Source organism: Rhinolophus ferrumequinum, chromosome 6 (assembly GCF_004115265.2).
Source record: "Rhinolophus ferrumequinum isolate MPI-CBG mRhiFer1 chromosome 6, mRhiFer1_v1.p, whole genome shotgun sequence".
Classification (NCBI taxonomy): Eukaryota; Metazoa; Chordata; class Mammalia; order Chiroptera; family Rhinolophidae; genus Rhinolophus; species Rhinolophus ferrumequinum.
Genome location: NC_046289.1, coordinates 3,584,979 through 3,598,451, shown reverse-complemented (window position 1 = coordinate 3,598,451; position 13,473 = coordinate 3,584,979). Strand labels below are relative to the sequence as shown.

The window sequence follows — 13,473 nt, the reverse complement described above, 5'->3', positions numbered from 1 at the left end:
GGCACAGAATACCAAGTCTGGGTCAGTGATGAGTATGCGTGGGGCATCTGAATAAAATATTTTTATTAAACTCAGTCTATAAATCTGAGGTCTATTGCATCAATAGGAAATGCTTACAGAGGAAGTTAGAAAAGATTCAAGCATGTCCTTTTGATCTTTGGCTGTTCATGAGTATGGATTATTATAAGTCAATCAATGCATGGATTAAGTATAAATACGGAGGAGGGCTACATCTTATTTAATTATGAAAGGAGCTAATGAACCAAGGATTATTGTTAATACATTTCTGAAATTTAGAGTTCAAGTGAAATAGACGGAGGCTGCTCCTCCTTGGGAGCATATACCATGTTTCCCCGAAAATAAGACCTAGCCGGACAATCAGCTCTAATGCGTCTTTTGGAGCAAAAATTAATATAAAACCGGTATTATATTATATTATAAGACCCGGTCTTATATTACCACAAAATAAGACCAGGTCTTATATTAATTTTTGCTCCAAAAGATACATTAGAGCTGATTGTTCGACTAGGTCTTATTTTCGGGGAAACACGGCAGATAGATGAGAACATCAGTGTTGTTTTGCTGGGTTGGTGACTTTCTGGTTGTATGTCTTATTTTAAATAGGGACAAAAAACTTACATAATTACATAATAATCAATAATGGTTAATATAATAAAGTCAATAATATAACAAACCATGATAAACACATGGTATAAATTATTTTAATAAAAATAATCAATCATAAAAATAAAATGCAAATGATTATATAGTTATTGAAACATGGAAAAGATCTAAGCATGAATATGGAAAACATGACTATAGAAATGACTAAAAGAAGGCTCAGTTGGTTAGAGCGTGAGCTCCCAACAACAAGGTTGCCGGTTCAATTCCCGCATGGGATGGTGGGCTGCGCCCCCTGCAACTAGGATTGAAAACAGCGACTGGACTTAGAGCTGAGCTGCGCCCTCCACAACTAGATTGAAGGACAACGACTTGGAGCTGATGGGCCCTGGAGAAACACACTGTTCCCCAGTATTCCCCAATTAAAAAAAAAGCAGCAGAAAACTTAAAGTTAGGGGAAAAAAAGAATCTCTGATCTCTATCCTGTGGCTTTGGGTATATCCTGGGTATCACAGTATACTTCCCCCCTGGATTAGGGAACCCCAGTTTGAGGATTAAAAAAAAAAGGAAATGACTAATTATCTCGTGTTCATTCATTTGTTTTTAAAACGAAAAACGTAAGTGCATTTTGTCGATGATTTCTGTGAGTAATATGCCAATGGTTAGATTTAGTGTCACTCAGCATTCTTGTCCAGTGTCCTCTGGGTTCACCAGTTTTGGTGCTATTATTATAAGTGAGTGAAAGAATAATTTCATATCTCAATCCACTATTTAAAATAGCATAAACCATGGGCCAGTGAGAAGCATATATGATGTATTAAGGAACATGATTACTCATGTTTTTCCCTCTTGAAAGCTACTTAAATAAAAAAGATCCAGCATCCTCCTCCTTTAAGGATCATATAGACCTACTGTCTAAACACGTCTTGTTATTAATATTTAACTTCAAATTTATTAAAAATTCAGTTCCTCAATAGCACTAGCCACATTTCAGCCATATGTGGCCAGTGGCTACCATATTGGACAGTGTCAATGGGGAACATTTTCTCATTGCAGAAGGTTCCGTCAGTATAGACAGTACAGAGACAGAAAGCTGCATGTAATAGTGTTTAGTTTTGGGTAGCAAATGGCTTTACCATTTTGTGTTTTCTTTAGGAAAAAAAGGGCAAATAAATTATCTTTTGAGTTTTAAAAATAAATGAATAAATTGATTAATCAATAAATACATGAATGAAAGTACAGTGTGGCCTATTGGTCAGATTTTTTCATGAAACAAGAATTGAAATTCATTCCATTTTGCACGTTCTCTCCATTAAAACATTGTCCTTTTTGTTATTTGGTAGGGGTATATAGACAGGTATTAATAGTACTTATACTTCTTGTGTGAGGGTAGATTAAAAGGTCTTCATTATATTATTTCACACTTAAAATTGAGTAAGTCAATAGATGAAAAGAATAGCAGTGTTGGATTGATGACGAAAATGTGTCACAAACCAATGTTTATGATTCATCTAGTAGTGTAGAACTAAATTCTATTTAAAAATCTAAATTTCCACTTTTTATTCTTTTAAAAACCCGCCTTTCCTCCTGAATGAACATTTCCCATTGGATTCAGTCACTGTCCAGTTACGAAGATCTTGGTTGTTCGCTCTGCCTGTGGAAGCAGCAATGTAAGAAACACAGTTCTTGTTCTTGGCTTTTGTGGTTTGGTCATGTGTGGTCGCTGAGTTGGTTCAATGGAACAAAAGGCTGTATACACAAAAATAAAATCCGAGAACGTGAAGTATGGAGCAATAGTGGGATGTGTTTTGGGCCAAGGAGTAGAATTAACCTATTTCAGCACATAGGACATTCAGTTTTTTAAAATGATGGAAGGCATTTCATTAACTGACACAACTGTTTGGTATTCCATATTACTTCTGCACCACAGTTGATGTAAGCATTTCCATATTGGTAGATATCCACTGGGCTATTACTGTTTAGAGGAAGCCGTTAGAAGGTGAAACGTATTGTCTGCATAGTAGATGTGGGATACCATTATGGTTTTTGGTTATTCATGATGCCATGTTGAAAATTGGCCCAAATAAATGAATGTGGCCCAATCATGGACCATTTTTAGCTGTGGTACTTTGTGAAGGAAGATTTACACTGAGCTCTAGTCTGAAAGCTCTGGGACACATTAGTCTACAGACAGATCACAATTATATCAAGGATCTTGTTCTTCGGACTTTGTGATGCATGGGAAAATGAAGGCATAAGTGAATAAAGAGAGAGTGCCAAGCCTGGACCAATGATGAGATTGGAGGGTGTCTGAATCAAACATTTTGATTAAAGCCATCTGTAACTCTGAGGTCCATTATTAAAAAGGGGCCTCCTGTTTTAATCTATGGAAATGAGCTTATAGCAGAAGTTGAGAGTATTCAGGTGTCTTAATCATGGGCGTGTACACACTTTATGGGTATAGATTGAATTTTTCAATGATAAAGTCTTGAATATACTTCATGATTAACCTAGTTTCACACAACTAATGTCCTTTCAATCAGTCTAAATCCGGACCGTTCATTCTTTGAATATTGGCTTTTGACTCCACAGAATGCAGAAGACCATGGCTGATTTAATCAGTACGTGTACATGAAGATCTTGGCTGTTACCTGTGTGGGTAAGAAACGTAATGACTAAAGTAAATAACAGTCAAAAGATCTTGTCAATTGGAGTGAATTTTTCATAAGTGTTCATTGAATTATTTAAATTAAGCCATACATTGACCAATGCTATGAATGTGTTATGAAACAAAGATTATGGATAATCCAATTCTATACAGTTGTAGTTAAAGATAAGATGGAAGACATTTTATTCATTTTCAAAGCTGATTAATAATAATCCATCTTATTTTTGTACTGCATTGGATTTAAATATTTATCCAGTATAAATATTTATTTAAATATTCTAGGGCTGCACTGTTCAATATGCTTACCCCTAGCCACCTGTGGCTGTTTGAATTTAAAATAATTGAAAATTAAGTGAATTTTAAATTCAGTTCATCAGTTGCACGAGCCATATTTTAAGTCCTTAGCTCCCTGTGGCTAATGGTTAGCATTCAGGGCAGCACAGTTATGGCACATTCATATTATCATGCAAAGTTCTACTGGACAGCTCCTAACTGAGGGGGGAGGACATACTGAGATGGAAGGTGGTTGGGGTAGGAGGCATATGAAGCAAGGATGTTAATTGATCCGTACCTTCCTCACTGAGGGCCACTGCAAAAAGAGAAAAGATCTAGTTTATGGGGAAAAAGTCTATAAACAGATCTTGGTCATATTCAAGGACTTTGTTCTTGGCTTTTAAAAAATAATTATGAATATTCATTTTATTTTGTAGTGGATCAATGAATGGATCAATAAACAAAGGTGTAAAGGCAGAAAAAGATAGCTTAATTTGGATCAATGATGAGTACCCTGGGGTGTCTGAAATCAAGGATTTTGATTAAACCCTATAACTCTGAGGTCCGTTACCAAAAGATTCCTCTTTGTTACCTGTATGGGAAATGAGCTTATGCTAGGAATTAAAAATATGCAGGGCTTTTTTATTCTTGGGTTTCTGAGTATATTGTGTTTTCACTAAATCGATGAATGAATAAATTAAGAGATATATAAATGAACAAAGACAAAATGGGTTATTCCTGGTTCAAATAGGAGAGTATGTAATGAAATACATATAATATAAAAATCATTGTTAATACATTTCTGAAGCACTGAGTTCCAGTAAAATAAATTGATTAAAGCTGACCCTTTTGGGTAAAGAGCATTTAGATAAATGGATGTAAGAGTCTATGTTATTTTTCTGGGTTGGGTTGTTGGATTTTTGTTTTATTAAGGGAACGGCAAAACATTTACTTAAATTGATTATTGATTAAATAATCATAATTGGGAGAGGGCTTACATATGGACCTGTGTTGAGAACGTGTCACATGACCAGTTATGATTAATTCAATGATTTTCACTATTTTTTAATTTAAAAAGAAGAAGAAAACATTATGTGATCCTTTTTCTGTGCCTAATGAACATATGGCCAGGCATTAATATTGTCCTGTTTCTGTGGAGTCACAAATATTAATGATGTTATTATAATGTGTAAAAGAATAAGTTAATCTTTTAATCAATTATTTGAAAGGAGGCAAAGCATGGACTAGTGAGGACCATATGTTATGAAACAAGGAGAGTGATTAATACAGTTCTACACAACTGCTTTCCAGATAATAAAAATAAGCCTAGGCTCTTATTTTTTTGGAATGGTGAATATATTTAGATAGGATTTCTCTTTCTGGCTTCTTGGTGTGATTTTTTTTTTAAAAAAATGGAAGATAGATGGCTCCATGTGTAACTATATACATACATACATGTATAAAGGTGGGATAAACATCGACAATTGCTGAGAATGTGCTAAAATCTGGAATTCAGATTAACCTAATTCCTTCCAAGCAAGAGTCATTTAGAGAGAAGATATAGCTCTTACCTGGCTGGGTAGGGGGCATATAAACAAATATCTGTAATAGTTATAGTTCTTATTCTTTTGTCTGGTGTTGGCTTCAAAGGTGTTCATTATAGCAGTTAAATTTAATACTTGAATCAATCAATAAGCCATCCAGGGTTTTAATATATAACAAGCACTAAGGTTTATTCTTAATCAGTTGTTGACTTGGATCAATTAAAAAAATATGAATCTAGACTGATCTCAATCTATCTAATTTGATCTATTTTTATATTTGCTTTGTACTCTACAGAATGGATGCACAATGATTCAGTTAAGAACTGCAGAAACTTGTGTAAGTAACAAAGGAATTGCTTCTGGTTTGATGGTTTGTCACAGGTATTAATTCTATTATTGAAAGGGAATAAATAGTTACGTATACAAATAAAATGAATGAAAGTCACGTGTGGGCCAATTCAATAATTTGTGGTCAATTAAGGAGAAAAAAATAAGATCATTTTATTCATTTTCACAGTTAATTATCCAATTAATTAACGTAGAGTGTATTATTCAATTTTAATTTTGAGTCACAATTGATTTAAACCTCACTCTACAAAGACATAATTTAGTCACATTCAAATAGTAAAATGGGGTTAATATGAAGTATTATATTAATTTATATAGGAAACATTATGGCCAATTAATGAAACATTATGATATATGTATATTACTGTATATATTATTGTATACAGTATATATACTTATTATATAAGTATATATTATTATATACTGTAATATATATGTATATATAATCTATATTATACTGTGTAATCTATATTATACTGTAATATATATTACAGTATATATATATTACAGTATATATATATATACATATTAGTATATATGGAGAGATATATTACAGGTGTTCAAGGATCTTGGTTCAAGTTTTAATGACCTCTAGGCATTTATTTTATTATAGTGAATGGTTGAATTAATTAATTAAAACATGTAGACAGAATTGAAAATAATGAGAGCCAGTCTTGGACCAATGATGATGACTGGTGGAGTATGAGTAATGGATGATAAATAGCATGTGTCTGGAACTCTGAGGTCCAACACAATAAGAAATCTGGTATGTACCTTCTATTGGAAATAGTCCTATGGACAGATGTTAGCCATATTCAAGGATTTTGTTTTTAGTTTTTGTATTCATGGAATTTGATTCTATTATTATACATGGATCAATGAAAGAATCAGTAAACAAATATATAGATAAAGAGGGTGAATCATTGTCCAATTATGAAAATATATGGCGAGGCCAGAAATACTATTAACATATATTAAAAACACTGGAATCCAGAGTCCATGTTCTTTTTTGGTCAGTGCCTTGTTCAGCGTTGTTTGTTTTCTCAAGAAAAAAAAAATCACAATTTAATTCATCCTTAAATGACTAATAAAATGAAAGGAGAAATGCAGCATAAATGGAGAGAATGTTTCAATATTTTAATCCTTTGTTCTGCTTTATACTTTTAGAATGAATGCTCCCAGCTGATTTAAGCATCTTTCTCCCATGGTCCTGAGCTCTCCGGCTGCTTCTATGCATGGAGACCAATGTGAGTATAGCCAAAGTCTTTGTCTTGCTTTGAGTAGTTTTTAAAGGATATTCCCTGTATTGTTAAAAGAATCCAAGAAGGCCAACTATGGCCCAATGATAAATATGACATTGCCATTATGTCATATTAACATATGACATAGGAACATTGTGTTCATTAATTAATATTTGCGTAACATTAATAATGTTTAATGTAAAACATTAATCATTCATTAAAAATGATTAATAAAAGAGATATAATCAAGGTGGCAAATGACCATATAGATAGCTAATAAGGCTACTTAAAGATCTTATTAAGTTTTTGTGATTCATATTTATTGATTATAAAAAGACATGGTTCAAAGTGTTACTTCTTTGCCTGATGATCATATAGAAAGTACAAGTAATAGTCATTGTTCCTGTTCTGGATCAGTGACAAGCTTGATGTTCATTTTCTTAAGAGAAATATTAATAAATATTACCACAAATTAATAAATACCTAAATTACTGACTTAATAAAAGGTGAAATGCAAGGATAATTGTAGATAATGTCTTAGTTTTATTTTTTCATCTTCTCTGCTTTGTACTTCTCAGAGTGGGCATACTAAGCTGATTTAAGCATCTTTCATGGTCACAAGTTCTCTATGTAGGAGGATGGAGACCAGTGTGAGTAATAGTCAAAGTTCTTGTTTTATTTGGGTAGTTTGTTTAGGACATTAACTCTATATTAAAAAATAATTTCATATAATAAAAAAGGCCAACCATGGCCCCATGACAAATTTGGAATTGACACGAAACATATTGAATAGTCAATATTTGTGACAATGTAGATGATTAATGAAACACATATTCAGTGAGGCAAACGATTCTATAGATAGATGTTGGAGATACCTAAGGGGTCTTATTTTCAAGTGTTTTTGATCTTAGCTATTTATCTTATTGCTTTGTGGACAAGTTAATCAGTAAAGAAATGTGGAAGTGAGTGAAGACAAAGAGGGCTGAGCCTGGACCGATGATGACGACTGGTGGCGTATGAGTCATGGATGATGAATGCTATGTGTCGGGAACTCTGAGGTCCAACACCGTAAAAAATCTAGTCTATTTGCTCTGTTGGAAAAGACCATTGTGACAGATGTTAATAACATACAAGGGTCATATTTTTGGTTTTCGTGTTCATGGATATTGGTTATATTAGTATAAATAAATCAGTGAAAAATTAAACAAATATAAGTAAATACAAATAAGTGAAGAACTGTAAATTATGAAAGTTAATAAATATTGAAGTGGCTGAATAAATTAAATGCAGAAAGCGAAATGAGTGCAGAAAATGTCTCAATTTTTTTTATCACCTTCTGTATTTTGTACTTCTCAGAGGGGATGTACTGGAGCTGCCTTAAGGATTCTTCCATGGTCACAAGATGTCTGGTTGGCTCTGCGTTTGGCACACAGAAACAAATGTGAGTTTTATAGGTATACACTCTATTTTTTTTTCTAATTAAAATTTACTGGGGTGACAATGGATAGTAAAGTTACATAGGTTTCAAGTATACAATTCCATAATACATCATCTAGATACCAATTTGTGTGTTCATCACCCAGAGTCAGTTCTCCTTCCATCATCATATATTTGACCCATTTTGCCCTCATCTATTATCTCCCCTCCCCCCTTACATCTGTATTTGAAGTGTGAAATATAATCAAAGAAAACCAACCATGCTCCCTTAATAAACATGGAATTGATATGTAACATGATATTGATGAATCCCTATTTGAAACTTGGAGGGTGATTAAGGAAAGAGATATAACGATGTAGCAAATGATTCTATCGACATATGTAGGACTAGTCAAGGCTGCTGTTCGAGGCTTTGTTGTGCTTGACAGAGATTTATTATTATTAAGTAAATCGATGAATTAATTAGTATACAAAGATAGATGAGACTGGGGTGGGGGGAAATGCCAAACCTGGACCAATATGACTACTGGTGGCATATGAGTCATGGGTGAGGAATGTGGGTGATGATACGTGTGGAACTGTTGAGGTCCAGCATAAAAAAAAAAATCTTATTTATTGCCTCAGTTGGAAATGATTCTATAGACAACTTTAGGATTTTACAAGGATCTTGTTCGTGGATTTTGATTTTATTATAATAAATGAATCAGTAAAACAATTTATAAATATAAATAAATAAAGATGAAGAGGGTGAAGCATTGTCCACTTATGAAAAATATGAAGGCCAAAGATGATATTAATAAATATTGAAAGGCTAAATCAGTTAAGAAATAAATGGTTCAAGGGTGTTACCTCTAGCTAAGGATGGTCTAGATAATGTAAATAATGGCCAATATTCTTGTTTGGCGTTAGTGTCAAATTCAATTTTGTTTGTTTTTCTTAAGTATAAACAAAATATATATTACCCCAGTTATATATAACTTAATAACTGAGTAATGAAATATATTGCAAGCACCAATAGAGAAATATCTTAATCATGTTGTCGTGTACTCTGTTTTCTACTTTTTTGAATGGGCACACCCAGGCTGAGTTAAGCCTTATCCCTTGGTCAGTGGTCTCCGTATTTGTCTGCAGGAGCATGGAACCCAACGTGAGTAATAGTCAATGTTCTCATCTTACTTTGGGTGGTTCATTTAGGGTAATATTTTTTAAAAAAATTCAGTATAAGAAAAAAGACCAACCAGGGTCCAATGATGAAATTAGAAATATATGAAACATTATGTTGACAAATCTATTTTTGGAATAATGAGGATGATTAATAAATTTCAATTAGGAAGGATTGTAAAGAAAACGATAAAGATACTGAAGCAGACTGATGAATTAACGTGTGAACAAATATAGGTGAGAATGAAGAAAATGAGGCCCAATCCTGGACCAGTGATGACGACTGATGGCGTATGAGTCATATACGATGAACGCTATGTGTCTGGAAGTCTGAGGTCCAAAACAAAACAAAGTCTAGTCTGTTTCTTTTCTTGTAAATGATCCTATGGATTGATGTTAGGAAAATACAAGGAGATTTTCTTGTAATTTTGGATTCATGATTTCTATATTAATATGAATGAATCAATGATAGAACCGATAAACAAATATATAACTAAATAAAAACAAGGATGAACCCTTATCAACCATGAATATATGTTACGAGGCAAGAGATAATATAAACTGAACAAACTGATACATGTTAAGAAATAAATGGGCCACCTCTTTTGTATTACCACATTTTCTAAAGAATCATATCATTATATTTATATTTATGTTTATACCGGGGGTGCCAAAAAATGTATACAAGTGTATACAACGTTGCTCAAGCAATAATTTTTCATAATCAAAAGTGTCTGGATGCTGATGGTAACCACATTGAGCACCTCTTGTAATTGCAGAAGTCAAACATGACTTATATTCATCTTTTGTTACTGGTATATATTGAGTATTAAAATTTTAATACAGTTTTCCTTTCTTAAAATGTGTATACATTTTTGGCACCCTCTGTATATGTGTATAAATTATGAAAAATAATACATACCTTTATGACTGAGTAAATGAAATGAAGAAAAATAGGACCGATTTAGAGATGGGCTCAATTTTTTTATTATCTGCTCTATTCTATACTCCTCAGAATGGACGCACTCGAGCTGCTTTAAGCATCAGTCGTGGTGACGTGCTCTATGGTTGTCTCTGTGTGGTAAGCAGAGACCAAGGTGAGTAATACATTGAACAAAGTTCGTGTCTTTGTTTGAGAGTTTTTTCCCCCCAAGTATTTACTTTATTGTTAAAGAGTGTAAAATATAATCCAAGATGCCAACCATCATGGATGATAAATATATGATTGGTCTGAAGCATTATATTTATTAATCCATATATGAAACATTGATGATAATTAACAAAAGCTATATATCAGTGTGGCCAATGATCCTGTAGGCAGATGTAGAATGTTTATTGCTCTTATTCTTGGGTTTTTATGAATCATACAGTTTTAAAAATTAATATTAATGAATCAGTGAATTGATCAATGAACTTAGGCAGATGAGAATGAAGGAAAAGATGAACATTTATTGAAAATGCTAAAGTTCATTAAATTGTTGTCTTAGATTGGGTCATTTATTTAAAGGTATTCATTGGATTATTTAAAAAGTATTAAACATAATAAAAAAGTTAACTGTGGTAAACAGGACATGAGACATTATGTTGATTAATCAATAATGTGCAACACTGAGGTCGATCAATGCTACGTCGCAATGCCCGTGTCATTCACCTCCCTTCATCTCATCACGTAGGCAGTGTATGACGAGTATAGTGCAATAAGACATTTTGAGAGAGATCACATTCTACAGTATATTATTATAATTGTTGTATTTTATAACTAGTTATTGTTGTTAATCAGTGACAGTGCCTAATTTATAAGTTAAACTTTATCATAGGTGTGTATGTATAATACAAGAAAAACATAGTATAGATAAGGTTTGGTACTATGTGTGGTTTCAGGCATCCACTGGGAGTCTTGAAACATAATCCTCACAGATAATGGGGGCTATTATATAAATAAATATGTAAAGAAAAAGAGTGGAGCATTATCTAGCTGTGAATATATATGGTAAGGCGAGAATTATTACTATAAATTGAAACTACTAAATTCAGTTACTAAAAATTGAAAGCACTGATGCCCCTTAAGAAATAAATGGATCAAGAGTATCCACTCTTTGTCTGAGGATCATATAGACTCTGACAAGTAAGAATCAATTTTATTTTCCAGGTCAGTTTTAAATTTGAGGTTGTTCCTTTTTTTCGAGAGAGAGAGAGAAAAAATCTACATCATGAAAATGAAGAAATACCTAAATGACTTAAATAAAATGTGGAGAAGAAGAAGCAGTGCAGATAAGGTCTCAATTTAATTTGTTTTAATCATCAGCTCTGCTTTATGTTCCTCAGACTGAAGCTGATTAAGGAATTATTTCATGGGCACCATCTCTGTAGAGGTTGCTTCTGTGTCTTAGGAGCATAAAGATCAATGTGAGTAATAAAATTCATGTCTTCATTTGTCAGGTTTTAAAAAAATATATATTTACTGTATTATTAAAAATGTGACTATGATTCAAAAGGCCAACCATGGCCAATGATAAATATGGGACTATTACCAGGCATTATATTTATGAATCCATTTATGATAGATTAAGGATAATTAATATATCAATGTGATAAATGATTCTATAGATAGATGTAGAATATTCAGGATTCTTATTTTTTATTTTTTCATGGGTCACAGCATGTTTAAAATTAATACTAGAGAGTTAAGGAGTTAATTAATGCAATAATGTGTAGGAGGTTGAAGAGAAAGAGGCCAAAATGTGCACCAGTGATGATGGCTGGTGGTGTAGGAGTAAGTCACGGATGATGGATATTACGTGTGGAACTCTCAGATCCGACACAAAAAGAAATGTGTTCTATTGCCTCTGCGTGAACTAATTCTGTAGACTGATATTAGGACTATAAGGGGACCGTCTTCTTAGATCCTTTCGTGGATTTTGATTCTTTACTTATAAATGGATCAATTTAAGAATCAGTGTACAGACACAAAAAAGTAGAGATGCAGAGCGTGAAGCATATGCACTCTTAATATAGGAGGCGAAGCAATTAAAACGATTCGAATGGATTGAAAATACTGAATGCCATTAAGAAACATAAATCGTTCTACTGCCTTACCTCTTAGAGAAGTTCTTATTCTGGGTCAGCAGCAAGTATGATATTATTCATTTGTAAAGAGAAAATGAATAAGTATTATGTCACATCCACATATTACTAAACGATTGACTACATGTAAAGTGGAGAGAATGTCTCAGTCTTGTCGTCTACTTTGCTTCGTCCTTCTCAGAACGAAAACACCTGAAGGAGTTTAAGCCTCTGTCTGTAGAGTTCAGGAGCACCATGTAATCGTCTGAGCACGAAGGCCAGTGAGTAATAATTAGCGTTTTTGTCTCAGTTTGGGTGGCTTGTTTAGGGTATCCCTTTAATAATTTAAAAAGCATTAAACAGAAGAACAAAAGACCTACCATGGTCCAATGATTAACTAGGAAATGTATGAAACATTATGTTTATTCATCTATTCTATGTTTGGAATAATGAGGATAGTTAATGAAAGAGGTTTAATCAATGGGGAATTGATTCTAAAGTGAACGACAGGAATCCTGAAGGCTCTTGTCCTTGAGCTTTGTGATTCGTGGATCTGTGTTTAATTAGTAGTAGTAGATTGATGAATTAATGTACAAACCAATATAGGTGAGAATGAAGAAAAAGAGGCCCACACCTGGACAGTGATAACTGGTGGCGTATGAGTCATACGATGAACGCTATGTGTCCGGAAGTCTGACGCCCCAAACAACACAAACTCTAGTCTGTTTGTTTACTCTCTTGCAAATGATTCTATGGATCGGTGTTAGGAATATGCAAGGAGATTGCTTTTATAATGTTAAACTCATGGATTTCTGTATTATCAATATAAATGGATCAATAATAGAACAGATAAACAAATATGTAAATAAATTAAAAAGAGAATGAAGCCTTATCAGCTATGAATATATGTGGTGAGGCAAGAAATACTATTAATATAAACTGATGTTAAGAAATCAATAGACCAAAGACTATTCCTCTTTTTCTAAGGATCATAGGGACACTGACACTATAAGTAATATTCAATTTTATCAGCCTGTGTCAGTTTTGAGTTGAGGATGTTAATCTTGTAATATAGTATATGTTTATTTTTTCCTATGTATGTATGTTCTGAAAAATT

The 13,473-nt window shown here is 33.0% G+C and overlaps 1 long non-coding RNA gene, 6 other non-coding genes and 3 pseudogenes across 7 annotated transcripts; all 10 read left to right on the top strand.

Moving 5' to 3' along the window:
• Positions 1 to 18: 18 nt before the first annotated feature.
• LOC117024302 (uncharacterized) lies at positions 19 to 95 on the top strand (annotated as a pseudogene).
• A 2,809-nt stretch (positions 96 to 2,904) lies between these two features.
• Positions 2,905 to 2,978, top strand: LOC117024284 (small nucleolar RNA SNORD113/SNORD114 family). The gene has a single exon (XR_004423369.1). It is a non-coding gene; the product is annotated as a small nucleolar RNA SNORD113/SNORD114 family (small nucleolar RNA).
• A 239-nt stretch (positions 2,979 to 3,217) lies between these two features.
• LOC117023952 (uncharacterized) lies at positions 3,218 to 11,699 on the top strand. The gene is made up of 8 exons (XR_004423290.1): positions 3,218 to 3,280; positions 5,402 to 5,443; positions 6,622 to 6,701; positions 7,274 to 7,345; positions 8,052 to 8,136; positions 9,214 to 9,279; positions 10,309 to 10,390; positions 11,619 to 11,699. It is a non-coding gene; the product is annotated as an uncharacterized LOC117023952 (long non-coding RNA).
• LOC117024296 (small nucleolar RNA SNORD113/SNORD114 family) lies at positions 4,058 to 4,130 on the top strand. The gene has a single exon (XR_004423380.1). It is a non-coding gene; the product is annotated as a small nucleolar RNA SNORD113/SNORD114 family (small nucleolar RNA).
• On the top strand, positions 6,130 to 6,204 carry LOC117024274 (small nucleolar RNA SNORD113/SNORD114 family). Its single transcript, XR_004423359.1, has one exon. It is a non-coding gene; the product is annotated as a small nucleolar RNA SNORD113/SNORD114 family (small nucleolar RNA).
• LOC117024266 (small nucleolar RNA SNORD113/SNORD114 family) lies at positions 7,685 to 7,759 on the top strand. Its single transcript, XR_004423351.1, has one exon. It is a non-coding gene; the product is annotated as a small nucleolar RNA SNORD113/SNORD114 family (small nucleolar RNA).
• LOC117024307 (uncharacterized) lies at positions 8,643 to 8,724 on the top strand (annotated as a pseudogene).
• Positions 9,560 to 9,634, top strand: LOC117024270 (small nucleolar RNA SNORD113/SNORD114 family). The gene has a single exon (XR_004423355.1). It is a non-coding gene; the product is annotated as a small nucleolar RNA SNORD113/SNORD114 family (small nucleolar RNA).
• A 336-nt stretch (positions 11,700 to 12,035) lies between the features above and the next one.
• Positions 12,036 to 12,112, top strand: LOC117024315 (uncharacterized; annotated as a pseudogene).
• Positions 12,113 to 12,991: 879 nt separating this feature from the next.
• Positions 12,992 to 13,060, top strand: LOC117024305 (small nucleolar RNA SNORD113/SNORD114 family). The gene has a single exon (XR_004423386.1). It is a non-coding gene; the product is annotated as a small nucleolar RNA SNORD113/SNORD114 family (small nucleolar RNA).
• Positions 13,061 to 13,473: the final 413 nt, after the last annotated feature.